We start from the raw sequence: 19,060 nt of genomic DNA, 5'->3' as shown, positions 1-19,060 counted from the left end.
GGGAAGCCCGCGAGTGTGTGTGTGTGTACGTGTGTGTATGTGTGTGTGTTTGTGTATTTTTGCGTTTGTGTGTATTGTGTTTGTTTCCCGGGGAAAACACTCACAAGAAACACCGGCTGTTGTTACGCCTGCTGTGACGTTAAGTTACTCCGTTCTCCGCTTATAATTATGCCGTTACAAGCTTCAGAGTTTTATTTATCATCTGAATTTGCCGAAACAAGTTTAATATTCTAAAAAAAAAAAGACTTTTTTTATTTCAAATCAGATGAAAAAAAACTGTAACGGACCCTGCCGTGTTATCTATGATTACTATATGCCTTACATTCATAATTTCAGCCGGAGGGAGGGAGAGCAGCGTCACGGAAGAGCAGGGTGCGAGTGAGGGGTGCCGGTCATCTTCACTTTACAAGCTTCAAAAATGTATTAATCGGGATATTTTGGCAATAAAGGTTTCACATTCCAAAAGCCAAGACTTTCTTTCTTTAAAATCAAACAAAACACCCGAACCCTGAAAAACTAGTTTTTTACACAAATCCACGTTTATTTTGAAACGAGCCATTGCGACTACCGACTCATTTCGATAGAGCGGGTCACATATGCTCCGACCGTCCACACTCACAACAACGGCCTATACAGACATTGATAAACCAGCGACTGTATTCGCCATGACACAGACAGTCTGTGGTTTGTACTTGTTTAACTTTTGTCTAGTTTCTGAACAGATATGAGGAGCTGTGAGCTGGAGTGCTAACAGCTAACGGCTTTTCTGGGGTTCTCATTGAAGATTATGTCACATATTAAGTACATACTTTCATAGGGGGAAAGTAGAAGGTCTGTGATAGCAATATAGAATATAAAAAATCAAGAAGATACTGTAAGTGATCTCTACAATAAAACAGTTTATTGCAGGATGTACAAAGATATTAATATGAGGAGGTGCAAAACAGAAAAACGAATTAACCTTTATTTAAACATTATTAAACATATCTACAGATAAATAGTAAGCCTGACAAAGTACTTAACGTCTAATATATTGCTTTCCTGCAATGTTAACTATGTTGAAGCACTTTTTTTAACTGATATTATACACATTAATTATACTCTTATGTATGTAGATAGTATAAGACATGTGAAGAATATGACAGTTTAATTGTGGAGGTATAGACACATATTGACAGATGTCTTGTAATACGCTGTTGAGGAACCTGTGACCCAAGATTTTCATTCATTGCATACACCGTAGTTGTGTATATGATAAGTCAATAACCTTTGAAAATCTTGAAAGGGATGTGCAAAATAGCCATTATACAGTCTTTAATTAACTATTAGTAGAGAATAACGAGTAATGAATATACTTTATTACTCGTTTCCATTCATGTCAATTGCAGATAAATGTTTAGTCTTTTCAAGCACCAACTATCAAATATCTCTCCTGATTGTTGGCACTTGACAATCACCTTCCCTGAATTTTACTCAGGTGTAACTAAAGTCTGATTTAAGGGTTGTTTATATTTCACATCATTAATCAGAATCTGCAAAGTAACTCAAATAAGTGTAGTGGAGTAAAAATACCAGGTTAACCTCTGTATTGTAGTGGAGTAGAATTACAAAGTAACAATGAGCTGTCATGTGGGTATTAATGCTGCACATTATGGACACAAGCGATTTTCACCCATTTATTAATTATATGTTTTACATTTGATAACACCAATGTCATGGCAACTTCTAATTGTGGGAAGAACGAAAACGTTCAGTAGAGACGTCCCAACATTTTGCGAAACACAATAGCCAGCATGTGTAGTTCTGGGGGGGCGTTCTATTCCAGTTTTGGATAGTCTGGCGTGGTTTCGTTCCATTTCAAACAGCTGTTTGACACTGCCACTCCAACATCCAATCCCAGAGTTTGAAGATTATCACGGGGACTGTAGTCCTAAACGATAGCTTGGGATTATGGGTAGTGTAGTGTCTTCAGCCATCCTAAACTCCTAGAGGCCTTTGTCTGTTTCTGGTTATTTTATTTTGAAATTCAGTTCCTGACGGACGTAAAAAAATCACGAGATTATGGAAATAAACCAATAAATAAAAACAAGGATAATTATGTGTTATTGTTGAGTAAATAAAAGTGTGTTATTTTGAAAAGAATAACAAATTAGAAGGAAAAAAAGATTTAACAGATTTCAGTATTCTGAGACTCTCAGCCCCATTTATTTTCCTCACAGACGGCAACAAAAGTCAGAAATTATACGATTTAAAATAAAAGCAATAATTGTGGCTTGATATTGAGTAAGAACATGTTTTTATGAACCACACAGCTTCCGGTCTTCCTATAACACGTAATGCCGTGAGACTAAAAATAAATGGCTAATGGTGAGCATCCAGAAGAATTCCCTCTTTTGCTTTCCTTGCCTGCTTTATGGTGAAGATCAAGGTACTTGGTCAAGGACAGGTTACAAGGACTTAAAGCATCTTTCGGAGAGGACAATGAAGCATGAGAGCAGCAACAGTCACTTGGAAAATGCCGTAAAGTTGGGATTCCTTGGAAGGGTGAATGTTGCAGCACAGATTGACAGCGCCTACAGACGCGGCATTGATGATCATAATAGGAAGGTGGAAGAAAACAGGTACGTGCTGCATCGGATCATCACCTGTATCAAACTGTGTGGGAAATGTGAGACAGCACTGCAGGGCCACAACGAGTCGGCGGACTCTCTGAATCCAGGGATATTCGGGTCAATTTACGAGACAATGTGTGAGGGCGATTCCAGGCTTCGACGGCACTACGAAGCTCAGCCCGTTTTTAAAGGGACATCAAGCACCATACAGAATGAACTCTTAGGCTGCATGTATGAAGTGTACAGGAAGGAAATAGCCAAGCAAGTGGACAACACATCATGTGTTGCCGTTCAGGCCGACGAGACAACCGATGTCTCCTGTAAATCACGGATGGTGATTGTGCTGCGATACATTATGCCTGAACTCACAGTTACAGAGCGTTTTTGGGAGTTTGTGGAAGTAAAGGACAAAACTGGTGTAGGTCTCTCTAACAGCATCAAGGCTGTTCTGGAACCCCTTGAAGCTGAAAGAAAAGCTAATAGCTCAGACCTATGACGGGGCTGCCGTCATGAGCGGTAACGTGCGCGGGGTACAGACGGTGATGAAGGAGATGTACCCAAACGGTCAGTTTGTTCACTGCTACGCCCACCAACTGAACCTGACCCTGCAGCAATAGTGTTCAGCAAGGATGAGCATCCTGAAGGTATTTTTTGCAGATCTAACTGCTTTTTCCACTTTTTTCTCCGGTGCTCCAAAACGCGTTGCAACTCTTGCAGAGGCAACACAGAAACACATACCACGGCCACCGGCTGTGAGAAGGAACTTTAAAAGCAGAACTGTGAACGCGGTTTGGGAGACCCGAGAAGTACTTCTTCAGTGTATGGAGCATATACGCACACAACCAGGATGGGATGTGGTCACCATAAGTGAGGCATACGGCCTGTCAAAGAAACTGCGGGACCGAGCATTTATGCAGCTCTTGGAGTTTTTTTCTTTGCTTATGCCAGAAGTAGGTGTTTTATACATCACTCTGCAAAAACGAAGCATTGATGCACCTGGGATCAACAGCGCGCTCTGCCGTTTCAAGGAAAATTTCCAGAAAATTAACAGAGTGACCATTTGATTGCTGCAAAGCTCGTTGACAGCTCATTCTTCCCACAGCATGTCCTGTCATTTCCTACACCTGAGCTTGACTGCGCCGTGAAACTGTGGCCTGCGTTGGGAAACAAGGAGAAGTTGAAGTCTGAGCTGACCACGCTCTACCGCCACAGTGAGCTTCACACTGGAAACACTGCCCTGTCCAAAAGGATACGTTTGCTGAGACTGTTATTTTGTTCAAAATAATAGTAACAACTCCGATGATGACATCCGAGTCAGAGAGGAACTTTTCCACCCTCAAAAGGATGAAGACTTTCACTCGCAACAACAGTGTTCGAAATGGGGGGGAGCAAGGGGGAGCTTGGCTCCCCTAAAGAGGGGGGCAGCTGAAAGCCGACTTTGAGATAAATAGGGGGAACCCAAAACAATTGTGTATATTTGTCACACAGATTAGAAATGTTGAGTTTCTTTAAATAAAAGTTGTTGAAATAAATAAGAGTCATTGTTCATTACAGTTTCTGAATATTTGTTTTATATTTGTGAATATTTCTGGGTGTTGCCATCTTTACGCTACTTACGTTGGTTACGGCAGGCAATGCCGGCGCGGTAGGCTATTTGACATTTTCATATTAATATTTTTGTAACTCTGGCTTTGTAATAAAAAATATGGCAAAACGAAAACAGCCAAGCCTTGCATCTTTTGGATTCACAAGCAAAGAAGGGAAGGAGTCTAAAAATGACAACGTGAACGGAACAACTTTTAGTTGGCCGGCTATAAGCGGCGTTCACACCTCAGGGAGAGGCCTGATGATGCAGAGCCTGAAAAGGCTTCAACAACGGCCACAGCCGCCGGCGCCATCTGCACTAGCAAACCTGGCGATGCCCATGACCTTGCTTTTAACTGGACACAGAAAAGATGGACTGAGTGGAATGAAATGTATCCATGGCTTTTCATAAAAAATTAAAAATTTGGAAGTGAGATTTGCAAAGAGTCAAAAGTATATTGATCTCCCAACCCTGCTGCTCGCAGAAAAATCCACCGGAGTGCACCTTTCACAAGAATGGATTCAGGAAAAAGTCAGCAGTGATCAACAGAATAACCTGCGGAAAATGTATGAGCACCATAAGAACCAGGCTGAAATGTTATTGTGCTTTGGCAGTAATACCGTCTGTAGTAGCAGCAGAGTGTTTTTATAGCAATTGATCGCATCCGGGCTGCTGCGCCAGTCAACAGAGTGTGCAACATATTTAGTAGCAGGATGTGCACTGAAAAATAGGGCTCCCCCGAAATCAAATGGGTAATTTGAACACTGCGCAACACCAGGGGGCAGCCGGGAGTTAACGCATTGGCCATGCTTTCAATTGAAAGTCAGTTGATCCAGCAACTACAGGACTTCATCCCCAAAGTGATAGACACATTCTGTCAGAGGAAGGACCGTCGTGCCGCTTTTCTTTTCAAGTGATCCTTCAGCGTTGGTAAGTTAATTGATGTCATATATTTTGTTGATCTTCTGTGATTTGCCTCTGCTGGATCGGTTGATATTGTGACCTCGGTGAAGATTGTCTGTGTTTTCCTTATATTTACAGTCGATGGTGTTTTAATGCTAAAGCATAACGGTTGTTGTTATTGTTAAGAATTGGTTTGTGATGGTGCCCCTTACTGCATATATCAAGATGCATTACAATATGACATCCCCACGCTGTGTACGTAAATGTATGTGCTCCCCCCCTCTCTCTCTCTCCCCCCTCTCTCTCTTTCCCCCCCACCTCTCTCTGCCCCCCCAGTTTTGTACACATAGAAACGCCACTGTACATACATAAGTGTCCTACACTAATAATAAACAGTTATTATGGCTGTGTGCACCGCCTAGTGGTTAAAGCATGTTATTGAATTATTTTTTAAATGTTATATTTGATGAAAAAGATATTAAGGGTGCGTTCGCACCTGCCTTGTATAGTCCGGTTGAATCAAACCCTGGTGCGTTTAGCCGCTTGATGCGGTTCATTTGGGTCGGTGTGAACACAGTGCGAGACCTCTGAAGTGAACTAAACAACCGGACTCTGGTCCGCTAAAATAGGTGGTCTCGGAGCGCTTGCTTGCGAACTCTGGAGTGGTTCATTGCTGGTGTGAACGCAGTCCGTACCAAAACATAGGAAGCGTAGTATTTACGTGTCACAAGAACGCGGATATCTTCTAAAATCTTTAGCGAAAGAGTCTTTCAAGACATTCACGGTTGTTTAGTTAAAGCAGGGGTGGGGAACCTCCGGCCTCCGGGCCGGATACGGCCCGCGAGACCATTTGGTACGGCCCTCGAGGTAATTTATAAACACACGCAAAAAAGAAAACAATTCAAGAAATCTAGACCGCAAAATAATTAAACAAGCGAGTGCCTGTTTTTCCTGGCCAGTGACGATCTGTTCATCTGTCATACTGATCATACAGTCAATAACTTTGTTGTTATTAGCATCTGGTTAGCTAGCTATGCTAACGGATATAAGAAGCTTTTTCTCCAGCCAGTGAGGTAAAGGCACATCTTTATATGATCATTATAGTTATAGAAAAATAAGAGAATAAAGTAAACAGGTATACAATACTAATATGACATTTAAAAAAAGTTGCTATTAATAAACAAGAATACAGTTTAAAAGGGACATGATTTGTAAAATATTCATAAAGAAAAAAATCTGCTTACAGTTCTGTTTCATATGGGTGTTGAGAGATGTATCCATAGATCTCTTCATGTTGCTCTCAAAGTGCACCAGATTGATGCTTTTAACTTCAACATTTAAAAAATCTTCCTGGTGGTGCATGCCCCCAAACCCCCCTAGATGAGGTTAGACCCCCCCCCCCCCCCCCCCCACTTAAATCATGTCCACATGGATAGAATGAAAGAAAGGGGAAATGAATGGGCTGTGATTTTAGTTTTTTAAGCAAATGTTGAGTTCAATAATTTGTACGGCCCTCGAAGGATGTTGTAAAATTGAAATGGCCCTTGAGAGGAAAAAGGTTCCCCACCCCTGAGTTAAAGAGTAAAGCAGAATTAAGTGTTGAACAGTGTCGTGTAAAGTACAAATTATCCGTCAGCTACATAAAAGTAAGAAAAGCTGTCGTCCCTCCTTACTGCAGAATGAAAAAAGAAAATGCTGATCTAGATCCCTCCGCTTCGCGTTGCGCTCCTGATCAGCCTGTCGGTGTTATTTTCCCCATAATGACAGCACCGCTGCACATTATCCCGCTTATTACATGGCCACATTCTCAACAAAGTAACGACATGACTCCCAATATTAATTGAAATGCTTTTGTGGATTTAGAAAATGATTTTATTGATTTAAAAAATAGTTGGATGTATTTATTTAAATTGACATGCATCCGCTAAGAAAAATAGTCCGTTGTTACTGTTTGAACTAACGTAGCAACGGCAGGAACTGCTTCGATAGCGTTTTTGAGGAGCTTTTTTATTACAGATTTGAAAACATCGTTGCTTTCTTTAAAAGTAGCACAATTCATTATGTCAAACCTTGGAAAGTATCTAGATATCCCTGCCCTAATGGTGCCGATGCTCCATGGCGGAGGCTCCGCTAGAAATTGCCGGGATTTGCGTTTTTACCCCCTTAATGTCTGACCAATGGTTGAACAGCATTTCTGAGCACATGACTTGTGTTTAAAGTTTATAGTCCGTTTGAGTTTTGCCCGTGTGAACGCAAACCGAACCTTCTGAAAAATGAAACAATGTAACAAACTGTGGTCTGGTGCGCACCAGAGAGCGGACTATTAGGTGTGAATGCACCCTAAGAGTACATACAGGGGGAAAGTAGAAGGTCAATGATAGAAATATAGAATATAAAAAATCAAGAAGATACTGTAAGTGATCTCTACAATAAAACAGTTTAGTGCCGGATGTACAAAGATATTAATAGGAGGATGTGCAAAACAGAAAAAGGAATTAACCTTTATTTAATACTTTAGGTTAAGGTCTTCTTTTAAATAAGAAAAAAGTTTGGGGGATATCTACAGATAAATATTAAGCCTGACAAAGTACTTAACGTCTAATATATTGCTTTCCTGGAATGTTAACTATGTTGAAGCACTTATTTTAACTGATATTATACATATGCATTATACTCTTATGTATGTAGATAGTATAAGAAATGTGCAGAATATGAGACTTTAATAGTGGAGGTATACACACATATTGATAGATGTCTTGTAATGCACTGTTGAGGAACCTGTGACCCAAGTTTTTCATTCATTGCATAACTACACCGTAGTTGTGTATATGATATGTCAATAAACCTTTGAAAATCTTGAAATCTTGAAAAGGATGTGCAAAATATCCATTATATACAGTTTTTAATTAACTATTAGAGAATAACAAGTAATGAATATACTTTAGGGATCTGCAGATAAATGTTTAGTCTTCTTAAGCACCAACTAATATCTCGCCTGATTTTTGGCACTTGACAATCACCTTCCCTGAATTTTACACAGGTGTAACTAAAGTCTGATTTAAGGGTTGTTTATATTTCACATCACTAATCAGTATCTGCAAAGTAACTAAAACAAGTGTAGTGGAGTAAAAATACCAGGTTAACCACTGAATTGTAGTGGAGTAGAATTACAAAGTAACAATGAGCTGTCATGTGGGTACATATTACCATTGCTTCCCCCTCCCTCTGGAACTCACTCCCCCAACCCATCAGAGGCTGCACTGACCTCACCACCTTCAAAAAAACTCACAAAAACTCACCTCTTCAATCTGGCTTTTAAAGTGTGATAGTTTTTGTATTATTTGACTTTAACTTTAACTATATATATTTATTTGTTACTTTCTTTTCACTATATCTGTAAAGCGTCTAAACAAAAAAGTGCTAACAAAATAAATCTATTATTAATGCTGCCCATTATGGACACAAGCAATTTTCACCCATTTATTAATTATATGTTTTAAATTTGATAACACCAATTTGTTTAATACTGGCAACATCTAATTGTGGGAAAAACAAAAACGTTCCCTGTAGAGACGTCCCATAGAACATTTTGTGAAACACAATAGCCAGCATGTGTAGTTCTGGGGGAGGGGGGGTGGGTGGCTGGTCCCGTTCAAGTCCAGTTTTGGATAGTCTGCAGTGGTTTCGTTCCATTTCAAAGTGCTGTTTGAAAGATGAATCACGGGGACTGTAGTCCCAAACGATATCTGAGGATTATGGGTAGTGTAGTGTCTTCGGCCATCCTAAACTCCGAAATGTTTTTCGGATTTCATATCGTACAACCCAGCACGTGCACTCCGCTCTGCATCAGCCAAACAGCTCGCTGCACCCGCACTGCGAGGGGGACCCAAGTTCCCATCAGCAAAAACACGTGGGTTTGCTATCCTGGCTCCAAAATGGTGGAATAAGCTCCCCATTGACATCAGGACAGCAGAAAGCTTACACATCTTCCGGCGCAGACTGAAAACTCATCTTTTTCGACACCACTTCGAACGATAGAACTATTAACAAAGCACTTATATACGAATAAAGGACTGGCTTATCTAAAGCCAGTTGAGTAGCACTTGAAATGTTTTAGCTCTATGCAACCTTATGTAGGCCTACTTATGTGATTCTGTTTTCTTCAAGTTTGTATTTTGTCGGTCGAACGCACTAATGGTAAGTCGCTTTGGATAAAAGCGTCAGCTAAATGCAATGTAATGTAATTTAATATTGAAATGTTCCATATAGGCCTACGTTATGGAAGCAAACAAGAGACAGAAGTATTTGAATTTTATTAGACACCGAATTTATAGCATTGAAAATAATGACTTTGAAAATCATGTATCTGAATTGTTTTGCTCCGAATTTACCTGTGTGAAATAAAAATGTAATAATTGAAGTAAAAAAAAATTGAATATTGAAATTCAGATCGCAGAAATTCAAGTGAAAACAATTTGAATGCACAATTTCAGTGTATACAATTTGACGTCAAAAATTGCTTTGCAGCATCATCCGGGCTACTGAGACAGGATAAGCAATCGAGCCCGAATGCAATCAAACCGACTTCTGGCCTATCAGAGCACAGCTTTGTCAGTCATATCGCAACAACCCGGGAGAAAAATGACGGAGAACAGCGGGGCTCGGGTAAGTAGTCAGTTTGTGCCCGTTATTTTACAAGCAGTGAGGGCTCGACAGCATTTGTATCTTACATTAGCTAGCTAAATGAATGAAGTAGCCTTGTGCCTTGCTGTTAGCAAGCTCCGTAGTTATCATTAATTGAAGTGAATCACAACGTTACCGTGACCTTTTGTGTGTGTGGGGGGTTGACGGTTTGCAAAGTAACGTTACGATCACTTTGGTTAAAAAAGTCAAGTAGACCATGCTACACTATTAAATACTCTCTTACAAAAGCCCTGCATTTAAACATGTTAATGTTACTTTAGTAAAAGTATGCTAGTATAATTAGGAACGTGTTGTTAAAGTATTTAAAGTAGACACAAGTTATACTATTATAACATTTGTTTTATTGTTATTACTGATGCAAGAGTTGACTTAACTGTTGGAGCTCATTTTGAACAATGAGCTAACTAATGATTACTTTCATAATGGTTTAATGTGCTGACTATTTTCTACATTAATAGATGAAGGTCTGGTTTGTTCAAACTCTCAAAATAGTAGGACATGCTGTCATAATTACCCAGAGTCCGAAGTGACACCTTTACAATGTTAAAGCTGTTAGATAAATGTAGTGATGTAAAAACTAAAATATCCAAGATAGTGTAGTGGAAAAGAGATAATGTTTTAAAAACATGTTACTAAAACAAAATCTCTTTTTTTGGACTGACAGTAATGATTCAAGAAATAGTAGATCAATAAATACACACACATCAATCTGTGTGTATTTGTTGTGGATGGAACACAACAAATGGTGCTCTTACCTGTGATGCCTCCTCCAAACAGTATAACCAGCCTGTATCATTCAAACTATAAGTAACAGTTATAGCTACTTGACTTAGACAAACAATTCAAAAGACAAAATCAACACAATTTATTGAAAGACCAATCTTTATTTTATGGTGCCTCTCTTTTTGTTTGTATTATTAAACCCTGTCAATCTAAAAAACTGAGCAACTCAACAGTTAACTTTATATTTCTTATTGTCCAACGCATCTATTACACTATTTTTCCCCCTCTCATATTCACAGGATGGATGATTAGAGACTTTGGGGGAAACCTCAGCTTCATGAACGTCCTGTCTGTTGGTTTGGCCAGAGAGGGCTGAGGGTCTTTCCCTGCGAGGAGGACCATGCCTGGGGGAGGAGGACCAGGCCTGGGGGAGGAGGACCAGGCCTGATGGAGGAGGACCAGGCCTGATGGAGGAGGACCTACACCAGCTGCACCTACAGAACTTAACTCATGCTGGGCATAGCTGTTAACACCTGCACAGGCCAAGCCTGTCAATTAAAATATTAACATTTAGTGTAACGTATGTATATTATTTCGTTTTATTTAAAAAAAATGGTGATGGTTCATACTTGATAACTTTTAGTTCACATTTCAATAAATTGTATTTGCACTCTTTTTGTCCGTTATTATTACTGAAAATGTTGAATTACACATTCACATCTGACTGAAGATTGGCACCATTTATTTGTGACGTTGCAAACTCTGCGGTACAAGGCACAAGTGATGTGAAGCTCATAAAGTGAGGCAAATGCATTTGATCAGCTGACTACTTTTTTTTGCCAAACTTTATAGGCCTGACAATAATCACACTGTCTCTGAGGTGCAACGTAAAACACAAAACAACACAACAATTAAGTTCCTGTTAAACTACAAAACTATTCAGTGTGCAGGTCTTTGTGTTACAATATAAGTGTCTCTTAAGGCTGACACACCAAGCAGTCACCAGAGAACTCGCTGACGCTGACGCCGACTGTTGCGTCGGCGTATTCTCCTGCGTCTTGGCCATGTGTCGCACTGGAACACACCACAAAGACTTCAGCCGAGCACGTACGAACTGCGTATGCGTGAGTGGCAATAACTCTCCTTACCAGCAGGCGGCGGTAGCGTGTATTCGTCATTCAAAAGAGGCAACAACCGGAAGACAGAGAAGAAGAACAGACTGCGTGATCTAAACAAACAACAAATAGCGTGACCCCCATGTTAAAATCTCCAACTTTACAGCAGAAAAAAACATGTTTCTACCCATGGATGCAAAAAATATTATTATGAATATATACGTAGATTCCACCTTCATGATTATGGATCTGTGAGTGAATTGTTTTCTAACACAACCCTTTTATTTATATTAGGTCTTACATTTTTTGCATAAATTAGGGCGTGGTCACATTGAGCGACGGCTCTGTCAAATGACTACTGCTGTTAGCTTCTTGTCTCTCTGCTAGCTGCTCCGTGAAGCTACAGGCACTCTACCTGTTCAGCTCATCCAGGGAACACAACTTGCCCCCGGCCGTGTTTGTTTGTTGTTCATGCTTATATATCGGACTATTGTGACTCGCTCTGCGATTGAAACAGACGGTGCATGAATGCGGTTTTGCGGTAAGTGAAATCCGAGTACTTAGTAATTTATGTGTTAATGATTTTAATCAGCTACGTAATGAATCTTAAGGCTTGGGTTAGCGTGTAAGCGAGTGGTAGCTACATCGGTGCTAACGATGCTAATCTTAGCCTCCAAGTTAAAATCATAGACTATATTTATATAGGTTAAAACAAAATAGACAAGTGTTAAGCGTTGAGTGGGATAAAACTGTACGACAAACGGCTTCTGTTTGAGGTTGATAAAATAAGGTCATCCTTGTAACTTCGAGAGATGATTATTATGTAGGTAGGAACTGTATGCATCGCTAAGGATAATTTAAATTGGCTATGCTCAAGTATGTAGACAAGCTAATGTCGAAGTAGTGTATGTGTCACAAGTTAGACACTTCTATTATTGTTTGTTTGGTGGCTCATCTAAACTCTCCTGTCATTTCAGATCCCGCCTTCCTCGAGGCCCTTGTAATCAGCTCACTTTCCTCACCTGGTCTCCCCAGCCCTTCCCCTCACCTGTTACTCATTCCCTCATCACTCCACAGTATTTATACCACCTCACTATCACTTGGCCTTTGCCAGATTGTCTTATCGTTTCCGCCAAGCTCTCCAGTGAGTGTTGGTCTCTAGCCTAGATGTTGTCCTGCCCGGTTTTTGATCCATGCCTGCCTTATTACGGATCTCGAGTTCCTGCATGCTCCCTGTCTGGTTTTGGTTGCCTGTCTGACGGATTTCCTGGTTTTGACCCTGCCTGTCCCTGACCTGAATAAACTGAACATTGCTATACACTGGTTGTATCTGAGTCTTGCTATTGGGTTCTGATCTGTACCTGTGATCGTGACAGTATGTGAAATCAACCTCACAATAAGATGTGTGTATATTACAATTATTAATGTCATATTTCAAGATGATTACTTAGATATTACAATATGGTTGGTTGAGCTGGAGTTCATTATTGAGCTTATACGTTAACATCACAGTCATCTGAAGAACAATCCCAAACCTTGTTGTTTTTATGAATTGCATTACCAAATTGGTATCACATAAACAGTAAGCATTGGTAACAAAACTTCCAAAGTTACAGTAAAATAAAAAGGAACTTGACTCGGACAATACACAATCCAACATGTTCAACAGAAGAGAATAAGTTATATTGTTTGTACACATGGTTCTTTACATATATATCTGTTTGTTTAAGGTGTCCAGGTGATGCAGACAGGCTGGACCAGAGTGAGAGACAGAACTGGACTCCTCACAGCAGTGACCTTCAGCACAGGTACACAGACTATCTTTTTCATACTGTACAAAGAATCAAGAAAGATATTGGTTTAAATGAATGAAGTATTGACTTGAATACACTGATATACATTCCATTAAACAATACTAAATATTAGATCACCTACACATCAGTTAAGTTGAGGGTTTTTTCCAAGCAAAAAGTTACATTTAGATGTTAACAAGCAATATGATTTTGTCAGCTTTCTAATTTAATGTATTGAAGGCAAAGATATTTAACACATAGTGAGAACTGCTACTATTTATCTCTCAATATTGTCTGTAAAAAACGTGGTAAAAGTTATTCTTTCAGTGAGACAACAGAGCAAGATTCTACAGTTGCACTATGTTTTGATAACAGTTAAATATTATTTTGACAATAACATATATTTCAATGTTGATGAACTTCATACTGTTCATTCTTAATCTGATTGTCTTTGTAGCTCTGTTGAAATAAAAAAAAACATTACAATTACAAAATAATTATATCTTCAGCCCTAAACACACAAACACACCACTTTCATAAATAACACACTTGTTCTGCAATAATATGTTTTATGTTTCCTGTAATTTTTGTTAGGAAAGAACATGCCTGAAAGACACTCCTTCCCTGAGGGTCAAGAAGAACATCCAAGAGAAAATTAAAAGCTGATGTTATGAGATCTTAAGACCAGTACACTAAGAAACTACTTTTAATGTAAAAACAGTCAGCTGATCGAATGCACCTATTTCCACATCTACACTCCATCAGCTGATTATTTCTATTTGCCTCACTTTATGAGCTTCACATCACTTGTGCCTTGAACCACAGAGTTTGCAACGTCACAAATAAATGGGGCCAATCTTCAGTCAGATGTGAATGTGTAATCTAACATTTTCAGTAAGAATAATGGACAAAAGGAGTGCAAATACAAATACAATTTATTGAAATGTGAACCAAAAGTTAATCAAATGTTTTAAATAAAAAGCACATATGGACAGAAGGTGTAAACCTATTAAATGTATAAGTAAAAACATTTAGTCAAATAACGTGACAGACTAGGCCTGTGCAGTTGGTATCAGCTTTGCCCTGCATGGGCTCCTCCATCAGGCCTGGTCCTCCTCGCTGAGGAAAGACCCTCAGTCCTTTCCAAACCAACAGACAGGACGTCCATCACACAGAGGTTTCTCCCTGAAGTCTCTGTAGCTCTCTGGACACCACGCTGTCTCAATCCGTCCACACTGAATCTGAGAGGGGGAAAATGAAAATAATAAATGCTTTAATCAATAAGAAACAAAGTTGACTGTTGAGTTGCTCAGTTTTTTTAGATTGTCAATACTATTACTGTATAACTAATATATCAGGTTAAGAGGCACCTTCAAATAAAGATTGGTCTTTAAATACATGTTGTCTTTTGAATTGTTTGTCTAAAGTCAAGGATCTAGAACTGGTACTTAGTTTTAATGATACAGTCTGGTTATTATGCTGTTTGGAGGAGGCCTCACAGGTAAGAACACTAACTAGCTACCATCACATGTACCTTAGCTTGATTTAAATGTATTAAACGTATAATTAAGTGATATCAAAATATAAATAACTAATGTCATGCAAACATATTAATATTTGCTTGATTCCAGTGTTGAATTTAGCACAATTGCATACAAACGTTAAGGGATTTTAAGATTCTGAAGTATTATGCTAAAAACTCAATAACTTAGGTTATTATTATTTATAGTTTTGCTGAATAGTTTCATGTCCGCTTACCTTAGAAACGTATATGCCACGGCAGTGTGCAGATGGGGAGCATGTTAGCTTAGCTTGGTAGCTTCAGCTAGCTCTGGAACTTTCAGCTCGGTGGCAGGAGGTCCCGCCTCGGCTCCGCCTCTTTGCCCTTATTTGGAGCAGGCTGGAGTTGAACTCTGACGTCACTGTCGAGCCGTTAGTGGCCGACTCCGCCTACTAAGGGCTTCTCGGCAACTCTGCAGAATCCTATGGGTGACGTCACGGACCCTACGTCCATTTATATACACAGTCTATGTGCGGGACACACCAAATTGAGTTTGGGCGACAGGGCACGCTTCGTCGTCCGACTAACGAAAACGGCCGATTTCGGCGTGGTGTGTCCGGGCCTTTAGTGAATGTCCTGTACTGCTCTTAAATCTCATAACATCAGCTTTTCCTCTCCCTCTTGGATGTTCTTCTGGACCCTCAGAGAAAGAGAAAATGGTGAAGCAGTCCTGTCTCTCAGGCATGTCCTTTCCTAACAGAAATATCAAAAAACATATTATTGCAGAGCAAGTGTGTTATTTAAGATAGAGGTGTGTTTGTTTGTTCAGTGGCTATAAATATAACGATTTTTTTTATTTGAATTTGTTTTTTAAATCCAACAGTGTACTACGAAGGTAATCAGATTATGAATAAACCGTTCTAAATTCATCAACATTGAAATAAATGTATTATTAAAATAATATTTAACTGTTATCAAAACTTAGTGCAACTGTAGAAGCTTGCTCTGTTCGGTTGTCTCACTGAAAGAAACCACTTTTAACATTTTTTTTTACAGTCAATATGCAGAGACAAAGGGTCGTAGTTCTCACTATGTTCAATAATATTTGCCTTAAATACATGGAAATGTGAAAGTTCAACAAAAAAGTGATGTTGCTTGATAAAATGTAAATGTAACCTTTTGCTAAGAAAGTACACTCAACATCACTGATGTGGGAAGATCTATATTTAGTCATGTTTAATGGCATGTATATCAGTGTATTAGAGTCATTACTTTATGCATTCTTTGTAAAGTATGAAAAAGGTGTACCTTGGAATTCGTGCTGAAATTTTCTGCTGTTAGGAGTCCAGATCTGTCTCTCCTCCTCTGGTCCAGCCTGTCTGGATCACCTTAAGGAGACTTTGAACAAACAGATGTAAAGTTACATACGTGGGTTACAGACTTCTTTACATGCAAACAACTTTTTTATCTTCTTTTAAAAACAGGTCATAATCTTATTGTTATACTTAAAAAATTGCTGGATATCACAGTCCTTATACTGTATCAGTTTGATTGAGTATTATTGTGTAGGTCCTTTTTATTTTACTGTTCCTTTGGATGAGTTTTTCATGAGTCAGTCAAATTAATTTGTTTTCATATGCCATATTCATATGTATCACACACGTAAGGGTAAGACACAAACCTATTTAACAAATGCAATGCAATGGATAAGCTTAATTTTCACTGAAGTCACAGATAACGTCATATCTAATAGGCTATTTAAACATATAATTTCCTTGTCACTAAAGCATTGACTACCCTATTCATCGTCCTTAAATGCAGGCATTAAGTTACATGTTCCGTTCTACAGCCACGATAAGGCTGTTTCTCAAGAGTGAGGATAATACAATTAAAAGAGGCATTAGTAATAATATTAAAAACAACAATGTTTGGGTCGTTGGTTGGATAGGCGGTTAGCAATATTACAATATCTAAGGGAGCGTTATTTCTGGACCATCTTGAAATGTGACGTTCATATTTTAAAGATACACACATTTTATTGTGAGGTTGATTTAATATACACTAAGCCTCTCTTCAACAATACGTTGACGTTAGCTAGTCTATTTTATGCTATTGTAGATCATAGCAAATTGAAATGAACCTTAACAATGCATACAGTAACCTAACTATCTAACGTACAAGGATGACCTTATTTTGCCAACCTCGCACAGAATTATTTTGGTACAGAGGCTTCCTAATGACGTCACGGGATTTCGCGTCAGACATCTTGGAGTACCACTCTACTGGCGGCAGTGGCGGGAGCGTTCAAAAATGGCGAAAATGAAAGGCTACTACGAATCACTAAATCCAGAGGATAAGACCGTTTACAGAGAAAAATGTGCGTCGATTGGTTCGGTGGACCCTTATTTGATTCCCGTTAAGGATTACAGCATCAATATAAATTCATGGCCTTCACTTTCCTACTGTGATATCGTGAACTACCTTCGCCTATTCCATTGTACACCATGGAGGAAATGAAGGCGTACAAAGGGCTCTAGGCACATAACCAGTTCACATCCGGGTGGATCCGCGACGTTTGCGTTGCATATCAAGGAGATGTGGCTGTGATAGCTGGAAAAGTGAGTAAATATTTTGTGAGGTCCTCTTCAGCTGGCTTTTTAAATATCCCTAAAGTCCCCCAAAATAAAATGGGTGAGGCTGCTTTTATCCACTACGCTACCAAGAAATATCAGAGGCCAACTCAGTGGACATTTTTAAACACCAGCTTTTATTTTTGTTGTACCTATATCTATATGTTGAATTTATTTTATAGGGTTTTATATTGTTGCATCAATTAACTTAGTCTTGTGTCTTATTATTTATTTTTATTATCATACCTTTTACCTCGCCGTGTCTCTTAACCTGTTAAAATGTTATATGTACAGTATATATATGTTGTTGCTATGCTGCATGTACCTGTAAAGGTCTTAACATCTGATCTGAGGGGAATTTCTTGTGGTTTATTTTTAACTTGTGATGTGTGCCATTTTGTAAAGCACTTTGAGCTACACGTGCTTTATGAAAAGGGCTTTATAAATAAAGCTTTATTATATATTGCAATATATTTAAATTACAAAAGTTGTGAACCTATTCTTGGTTGTCAGCTTCTGTTATGTGCTACCTAGCATATGACAAGGTGGTTCTAAATAGTCAACAATCCAATAATGCAACGTGCATAATTGCATCTCTCCTTTTCTACATAGAAACATCTATACGGATACGTGATGCCAAGACAGTTACCCAGGAAAAGGCGTCCCCTGTCAAAAGAAACATAAGTACTAATCACTCTGAATGACAGTGTATATTTATTTGATTGAACATCTTTCTTTTACATCAAACCTATATAAAGAACATGTAAGTGTAACAATCAAAAAAACTTGTGCACACTAAAATGACACAAAAAGCATCATTATTTAAACTGACAGTCAAAGAGCAAAACCTCAGCTCAAATATCCCAAACTCTAAACACATGTTCAGCTCTGCACCCAATTTGCAGTTCAACGTTCCACTTTTTGAAAAGTAAAAGTATAACAACAGTATATTTGTGTTTCTGCACATATTTTGGAGACTTGAACAATCTTTATTTGCAGAATTCTCGATATCAAATGCCATAAAAAAAACAGTGCGCTTGAGCACGATGGTGTGTAGTTGGTTTTACAAAATGTCTTATACTATGAATGAAGTGTGTGCCATTTGGTGCAAAAGTTTGGTTTTGGTAAGTGTTTCTGTAGTTCTGGGTGCAGTGCTTAAGTCTGCAGTATATATGAGGTGTTTTGCACTTTGTGTGTATGGTTTTGTGAATTGTGTTAAGTGTTTTGAGAATATAAGCCCTGCTTTCAAAAAAATTGTTTTAGCATTGAAAAAAACTGTAATATGAACACAATGTTAATCTATCTCTGTTATGTGAGGTGATCTCTGCAGCTTACAGTTAAAGGAGCATGTACTTGTTTTTCACTGGGTAAATTCGAAACCTGTAATACATATAATACTTTGCCCTTTCTGTCATAGTATTGTATAATTGTTTTTTTCAAAATGTATTTACCCAAGCTTAATCGGTCTGAGTTGCAGTGGCTCCCAGGGCTGGT

The 19,060-nt window shown here is 38.8% G+C and overlaps 2 long non-coding RNA genes across 2 annotated transcripts in view; one reads left to right on the top strand and one right to left on the bottom strand.

Moving 5' to 3' along the window:
• The window catches only part of LOC307022155, a 112,405-nt gene extending 101,312 nt beyond the window's left edge, over window positions 1-11,093 (top strand). Inside the window, exons 2-3 of the long non-coding RNA XR_013803317.1 lie at window positions 9,628-9,765; window positions 10,827-11,093. This is a non-coding gene — a long non-coding RNA (uncharacterized lncRNA). The remainder of the gene's footprint in view (window positions 1-9,627; window positions 9,766-10,826) is intronic.
• A 3,259-nt stretch (window positions 11,094-14,352) lies between these two features.
• LOC307022151 lies at window positions 14,353-15,429 on the bottom strand. Its single transcript, XR_013803316.1, has 2 exons — window positions 15,194-15,429; window positions 14,353-14,676 (listed from the first exon to the last, which is right to left on the bottom strand). It is a non-coding gene; the product is annotated as an uncharacterized lncRNA (long non-coding RNA).
• Window positions 15,430-19,060: the final 3,631 nt, after the last annotated feature.

This window comes from Notothenia rossii, assembly GCF_949606895.1.
Source record: "Notothenia rossii genome assembly, chromosome: 1".
NCBI classification, from domain to species: Eukaryota; Metazoa; Chordata; class Actinopteri; order Perciformes; family Nototheniidae; genus Notothenia; species Notothenia rossii.
This window is presented reverse-complemented; position numbering and strand designations above follow the sequence as displayed.